This window comes from Apium graveolens, chromosome 5 (genome assembly GCF_009905375.1).
Source record: "Apium graveolens cultivar Ventura chromosome 5, ASM990537v1, whole genome shotgun sequence".
NCBI classification, from domain to species: domain Eukaryota; kingdom Viridiplantae; phylum Streptophyta; class Magnoliopsida; order Apiales; family Apiaceae; genus Apium; species Apium graveolens.
Window position 1 is genome coordinate 94870995 of NC_133651.1, and position 8398 is coordinate 94879392.

The following is an 8398-nucleotide window of genomic DNA, read 5'->3' on the forward strand; positions in this document are numbered from 1 at the left end:
GCAATCTCAGGTTCTATTATATCCATAGGATTATCTGATAGATTTTCAAATTCCAGAGATTTAGAATCCTCTTCTCTCTGCAGGCTTGCCAACTTGGTGTCGTCGAATGTTACATTAAGGCTTTCAATCACCTTCTGATCAGAGATCACATAAACCCTGTAAGCTTTAGATTCCAGAGAGTAGCCAAGAAATATGCCTTCTTCTGCTTTATTATCAAACTTTCCTAGTTGTTCAATTCCTTCCTTTAGCACAAAGCATTTAGCACCAAACACATGAAAGTATTTCAGTGTTGGTTTCTTGTCAGCTATAATCTCATAAGGAGTGTTGTCATGATCTTTGTTAATCAGGGTACGATTTTGAGTGTAACACGCTGTGTTGACAGCTTCAGCCCAGAAGTAGTTGGGAAGTCTTGATTCACTTAGCATAGTCCTTGCTGCTTCAACCAAGGTACGATTCTTCCTTTCTACTACCCCATTTTGTTGTGGGGTCCTTGGGGCTGAGTACTGTCTCGAAATGCCTTTCTCTGTACAAAATTCATTTAGAAATGCATTCTAGAATTTTGTCCCATTATCTGATCTGATCTTCCTAACAGAAATTTCGCTTCCATCTCAATCTTCTTTATATGATCCACTATCAGCTGAGGTACTTCATCCTTGGTTTGTAAAAATAACACCCATGTGTACTTGGAGAAATCATCGACCATTACCAAAGCATATCTTTTCCTTGATAGTGACAATACATTTACTGGACCAAATAAATCCATGTGAATCAACTGAAGAGGTTCAGTTATACTTGTCATTTCCTTGATTCAGTGTGACGCTTTCTTTGATTTCCCTTTTTCACATGCTTCACAGAGTCCTTCTTGACAGAATTCTATCTGTGGTAGTCCTCTCACTAGTTCTCTCTTGATCAGAGAGTTCATTGTTTTGAAGTTCAAGTGCGAGAGCTTCTTGTGCCATAGCCAACTTAGTTCTGATGAAGCTTTGCTGTAGAGACATCTGCTTACTCCATCACAAGTAGACTTCAAGTCAGCTATGTACAGATTACCTTTCCTTACTCCCTGTAAAGCAAGCTTCTCATCTTTCCTGTGAGAGATCAAACATCTTTCTGTTCTGAAATCAACATTGTATCCCCTGTCACAAAACTGACTTATGCTCAGAAGATTATGATTTAATCCTTCTATAAGAGAGATATTCTCAGTGATGACATTGCCAATTATCAAATTGCCATAACCCTTAGTAAATCCTTTGTTGTCATCTCCAAAGGTAACTATAGGGCCAGCTTTCTCAACCACACCTGTGAGCAGGGACTTTTCTCCTGTCATATGCCTAGAACACCCACTGTCCAGTATCCACATAATCTTCTCTTTCCTTACCTTACCCTGCAAACACAGATTGATTAAGAAGACTTTGGTACCCAAGCTTTCTTGGGTTCTGAAGGTTTAAAAGTAGAAACAGAATCAATAATTGAACCCTTAACAGGCTTAGCTTTCACTTTGGCTGGCTCCTTCTCAGTGTTAGTCTCAACAGAGTTGTCAGACTTAGAAATAGGAGTCACGGTCTTGTCTTGTGTGTGCTTATTACTCATGCTTGTCTTAGTGTTGATGCAAGTGCTAGCAGTTGCATGAAAAGCTTTAAAATAATCAGACATGGTAACAAAAGCACATGGCATACATCCAACTATACCACAGGGTTCATGAAAACTAGGCATGTTAGGCATGGCAGGCATACTGGAAGTTGCAATAGATTCTACTTTACCTTTAGTGCATGCATGTGTAAGATGTGCAACATAATTGCAATTATTATAAAGCTTCCTAGATGCAGATGCAGACGATGCATAATCAGATTTCTTATTAACACCTACCTTGCCATTCATGTTCTTCTTAATCTTAACCTTAGCACTTACACAAGTCTTAGAGTTGACTATAGGTTCTGGTTTCTTAAGCGTTTCAGGTTCTTTTCTATCCACCTTAGTAGCTAGGTCAGCTATGGATTTAGCTATCGTAGCTAGAGCCTTAAGGGTCTTAGGATATTCCTCTACCTTCTCTCTATGTTCAGCAATCAATTCCTCATTGATAAGCAAACTTACTTCATCCAAAGGTTCTGAAACAGACTCAGTGAAAATCGGAGATACAATATCCTTAATAACATATGGAACCTTTTCTGAGACAAACATGTTTATCTCTGATGTGCCACTATGTTTCTTACTTTTCAGCTTAGAATAGTCAAGTCCTATTGAAGTCTTAGATTTAAATCTTTGACTATCTATTATCTCCTTCTGAGTCAGAGCTGCATTCTTAAATGCCTGTAACTTCTTTTCTAAGTCAGCAATTTGGGTTCTAAGAATGGCCTCTATGTCTGCATTGCACTTAACCTTATTCTCTAGATACTCATTTTTTTGCTTAAGGTCTTCTAGTCCAACTACAAGCAATTCTAGTTGTTCATTCCTAGAGGTTAAACTCTCAGATTTAAGAACTAATTTATCATTTTCCATTTTATATGCAAGCATGCTTGTATGGACATTATACAATTCTAAAGTAAGTTCATGCACAGTAGATTTGTATTCAGATACAGACATTTCTATAGTGGTAAGTTCAGGAACCTGAGATGGTCGTGGTGATTCCTTTGCAGAGTCTGCCATGAGAGCCAGATTTACATGCTCTTCCTCTTCATCCGAATCAGTATCATCCCAGCTTTTTTCTTCAGCAATGTAGGCTCTCCCTTTTTCCTTTACCACATAAGCATTCAGCTTCTGTTTCAGCTTCTGTTTCAGCTTCTCATTCTTCCTTTTTAGATCTTCATAAGTTTCCTTCCTTTCATAGGAATCATTTGGTTCAGCTGCCTTGGGCTTTCTGCAATCAGATGCAAAGTGCCCTAACTCATTGCAGTTGTAGCATCTGGTTTTGCTCTTGTCAACCTAGCTTGACTTGTAGCCTCCTCTGGAGCTTGACCTTGATGAGTGGCTTCCTTTCTGAAATCTCCCTAATGAACCCCTTGGTTTGTAGTTGGGCTTTCTTCTGAATCTAACATGACCAAATTTTGCAGCCATGTATGCCATCAATTTGTCCTCCAACTGTTCAAGTTCCTCTTGAGTATAGAACTCACTTTCATCTTCTCGCTCACCATGAGTAATTTCAGCTACGAAAATTTCTTTAATTGTTGAGGAGGGTGCAACCTTGTTTTCTTGAGATTCTGGTTCATGAACTACAAGTGTAGTGGTTTTTGCAAGTGCCATACTCTTACTGTCAACAGAACCAGGTCTATAGATAATGGCTCTTTGCTCTTGCTCCAGCTCATGTGTTCTTAACTTACCATAGATTACATCCAGGGACATAGTGATAAAATTTGATCTTTTCCTGATTGATGTGTTCTTTTGTTCCAGGTGAACTGGGAGCGTCAGCATAAACTTTCTGTTAGACTCTCGTATGGGGTAGACTTTCCCTTGCGGCTTTAATTCACTTAACAGTCTTGTATATCTCTCAAAGAGTGAAGACAGTGCTGCTACGGGTTGAAGTTTGAATGCCTCATACTGAGTCTTCAGAATATCCATCCTGTTTTCTTTGACTTCCTCTGTTCCTTCCATCAAAAGCTCAATGGTCTCCCACATATCTTTTGCACTGTTACTTCCTAGAAGCTGATGACTCATATCCTTATCGGTCGATTCCATAATTATGAGTTGAAGGCTTGTGTCCAAATTTATCAACTCCTTGTCGGTTTCCGTATATTTAGACTGATCCCTGGGAGTAGATGTGGAAGGAATTCTTACACCAGTTGCAGTTGTGGATTCACCAATTACTTCCATCGGAACATAAGGTCCATTCAGTAGTATCCCAATATAAAGTGGATTTGAAGCTTTCATAAACAGCATCATTTTATTCTTCCATAGGTTGTAATTATCTCTGTCGAATGGAGGAACCTTTATGCTTCCAATTCTTTGGTTATTCATTTTCTTGGCGGAATTAAATTATTTAAAATTCAAAAAATTTCAAGAAATGTGAATTTTTGAAAATTAAAAAATTCAAGAATTTTTCAAGAACTTGTTTCTTTCTCCGGATCTTGATTTGTGTGTCAATCAACAAGCTCTGATACCAATTGTTAGTACCAAAGTATCGTAGAAGGGGGGGTTGAATACGATACCTACAATCTTTTTCGATTCGTTTCAAGTTCTTCGTTAAAAGTACGGAATAAAAAACAACACAAAACCAATTCGAGGAATATATTGTTTTATTAATATAAACCTTGAGGTTGCTATAATCTAATCAAAGTATTGATTAGCTACAATAAATTCAGCAGCATAACATTCTGTTTACAAGAATAATAAATGGGAAGCTTTAATGGAGCTCTCGTAAACTTTCTGTGTTTGCTGAAGAAGATAACTTACTGAATGAATTACATTCAATTGCTACTTTGTAGTCTTTCAAAATTTAATGGACAGGTGGCCAATTATTGTCCACAAACTTCATTAATTTTGCTGCAAACAATTATGTGAATAACTCATATATGGCGACAGCTCTGTGGCGACAAGCTTTCCCTTGTACTTCCTCTGTGGCGACAGCTCTATGGCGATAAGCTTTACCCTGTGCTTCCTCTGTGGCGACAGCTCTATGGCGACAACTCTATGGCGACAGCTCTGTGGCGACACCTCTATGGCGACAGAGTTGCCTTAGAGTATTTTCTCCGTGGTTACAACTTCTGTGGCGATAGCTCTATGGCGACAGAGTTGCCTTAGATTATTTTCTCTGTGGTTACAATTTCTGTGGTGACAAGGTTACCTTAGAGCAGTTTCTCTGTGGTTACAGCTTCTGTGGCGACAGGTAGAGAGAGCTGTCATGACTTAGAATATTTTGGCTCTGTGTCAAACCATTCTTCAATGTATCAATCATTTTCCTTCTGTTAATTAAATCAAAATACTTTCTTGAATTTGGTGCACTAGTCTGGTTCACAAACAACTAGTACTGAGAGCATCCTGATTTAATTTATCTTGTGATTCTGAGTTGATACATACTGATGTTTATCCATTGCTTCTTTCACTGAACCCTTAACTTCTAACACTCGAAGTCAATATATGTAACTGATACTTAAAGCCCCTTGATGTCTTATTCTTCATGGCTACTTGAACATAGTAATGAACTTCTTCCCATGATCTGTAGGAGGACCTAATGAATCAATCACATCATTTGGTTCTTTAAGTTTATCCTGTCTTTATCTGAAGGGTACCTGTGCTTCACAGTTTAATAATGTTTATCTGTTTCTGTTTTCACGTTGAGTTATAAATCCTCGATTATATGTTACATTACATTATGCTTTACACTCTTCATCTAGAGTTAATCTACCATTATAGAGAAAATGGACTAGAGATCATCCATTTGAGATAATTATTGGTAATGCGTCTTTAAGAGTGCAAACAAGGAAATCAACTCAAGAAAAATGTCTATAGAGCAGCTTTCTATCTCGGGAAGAACCTAAAAAGGTAAAAGAAGCTCTGTTAGATCCTGATTGGGTTTTAGCTATACAAGAGGAGCTAAACCAATTTGAAAGAAATAAAGTTTGGAAGCTAGTACCCAAGCCTAAAGGAAAGAACCCTATTAACACAAAGTGGGTATTCAGAAATAAGATGAATAAAAATGGCATAGTAGTCAGGAACAAAGATAGATTGGTTGCTAAGGGCTATTGTCAACAAGATGGAATAGATTTTGATGAGATATTTGCTCCTGTTGCAAGACTTGAAGCCATCATAATTTTTCTAGCCTATGCAGCCCATGCCAATTTCAAAGTCTATCAAATGGATGTTAAAAGTGCAATCTGAATGGAGATTTGGAGGAGGAAGTTTATGTCAGTCAACCTCTTGGTTTTGAAGACCCCAATTTTCCGCAATATGTATACTATCTTTTGAAAGCACTTTATGGACTGAAGCAAGCACCTAGAGCCTGGTATGACACTTTGTCAAAGTTTCTCTTAGAAAATCATTTCACAAGAGGTACTGTTGATAAAACTTTATTCTATAGAAATGTTAATGGCTCTAGTATAATTGTTCAAATTTATGTAGATGATATTATATTTGGCTCTACAGATGAAAAACTCTGCAAAAAGTTTGTCAAATTGATGCAAAGTAAATATGAAATGAGCATGATGGGAGAACTAACTTACTTTCTTGGTTTACAAGTTAAGCAAGTTAGTGATGGAATATTCATTAGTCAAACCAAATATATTTATGATCTTTTAAAGAAGTTTGACTTAATGGATTGCACATCTGCAAAAACTCCCATGGCCACTGCAACTAAACTTGAGGTAAACACTACTGAAAAGTCTGTGGATATTTCAAGCTATAGAGGCATGGTTGACTCACTTTTATATTTAACATCCAGTAGGTCAGATATAATGTTCGCTACTTGTCTTTGTGCTCGATTTCAGGCTGATCCTAGAGAATCTCATTTAGTAGCTATTAAGAGAATTTTCAGATATCTCAAAGGAACACCAAAACTTGGCATTTGGTATCATTGAGATTCTGGTTTTGATCTAACTGGTTATTCAGATGCAGATTATTCAGGTTGTAAAATTGATAGAAAAAGTACTACAAAAACCTGTCAACTTCTAGGAAATAAGCTAGTATCATGGTTCAGTAAAAAATAGAATTCAGTCTCTACTTCTACAGCTGAGGCTGAATATATTACTGCTAGTAGCTGTTGTGCGCGGATTTTATGGATGAAAAATCAATTGTTCGACTATTGTCTATAGGTGAATAAGATTTATATCTTCTATGATAACACAAGTGCCATTGCAATCACTGAAAATCCAGTACAACATTCAAGGACCAAGCACATTGACATCAAGTACCACTTCATTAGAGAACATATCATGAATGGTACTGTGGAATTTCATTTGGTTCCAAGTGAAATGCAACTTGCAGACATCTTCACTCAGCCACTTGATGAATGCACCTTTACTAGGTTGGTAAGTGAGTTGAGTATGCTTAATTACACTTAATCTGTTTTATGTCTAAGTAATTTGAAATGCAGCCAGAATAAAACTTAATATTTCTGGTCAAAGATGAAATTTTGGCTAAGTCAGAATTTACATCTCGACGGATGTTCATTATCCATTGAAAATGAATATCCGTTGAATCTTATCATCCGTTGAAATAACAAATATTATTGTAGGTACTTTTAATCCTTATCCGTCGAATTACACTCAATCTTAGCCGTTAATTTTAGGCATTATCCGTTGAATTTACTTACAGCCTGTAAGTATATTTCGATGGATAATCATTAGAATTTTGACAGTTTTCTTTATTTTTAAATGACAATTTTGGGCAAATTTGATTGGTTGCTTTATTTTTGCTTTTATTTTTTAACGGTTTATTTCTGAGAAAGTATAAAAGCCTATTTCATTATCATTTCTACTTTTATCTTTCTCAAGCAATTTCTCTAACTCTTTCATCTCCAAAGCAAAAACTTTCTTCTCTGCAGTTTCTTTTACTCTCAACAATGGCACCAGTAGTCAAGATCATGTCCCAAATTGGGTTTCTTTATGAAAAGAATAACTTCAATGCACTGGTGAACAAGGAGATTGTTGCTTTTGAAGATTACCACAAAATAATGGATTTCATTCGAAGCTACAAACTAAAATATGCTATTTTTAGAGTCTCCTTCCATCTACTGTGAAGTGGTTGAGGAAATATGGACTTTTGTTGTTTACTGCTCCAAGGACAAAACCATTACCTTTACTCTTAAAAGTAAAAATTACTGCATAAACAGTGATATAATTCGTGCCTGTTTTGAATTGCCTGAGAATAATACACTAGTTCCACACACAGAAACAGATATAAGCTCTATGCTTATTTCTATGGGTTATTCTTTTGACCCTGCCAAACTAGGTGAGGTTAGGAGAAAAGGCCTTAGAAAGGATTGGAGCTTTCTATGTGACTCATTTATTAAAGTATTTTCTGAAAAAATTAGTAACTTTGATGCTATGACTTACTCACTTGTTAACATGCTATATATGTTGCTTAGTGATAAGTACCATAACTTTAGTGAGTCTGTCCTGTGTGAATTAGGTTTTAAGCTAGGAGACATTAAGAAAAGGTCTAAAAACATATATTATGCTAGATTTTTTATGTTGCTAGCTAATTTTGTTTCCGAAGATCTTATCATTGAGAACCCAACCAATAAGCTTGAGTGTAGGGTTCAAAAGAGAAGAATTATTGCTGATCTTAAAGGGCTAATGACCATAAGGAGGTTCCCCTCATCTACATGCCAATAATGGAGCAGCCTCAGGAAAGTGAGGTAAACATTTATGTCCCCGCTACTTCTCAACCACCAGTTTCTTTGCAGACAACTGTGGCTATGGCATCTGTGACAATGACCAAACATGTACATACCCAAGCCACAAAATCAAAAATT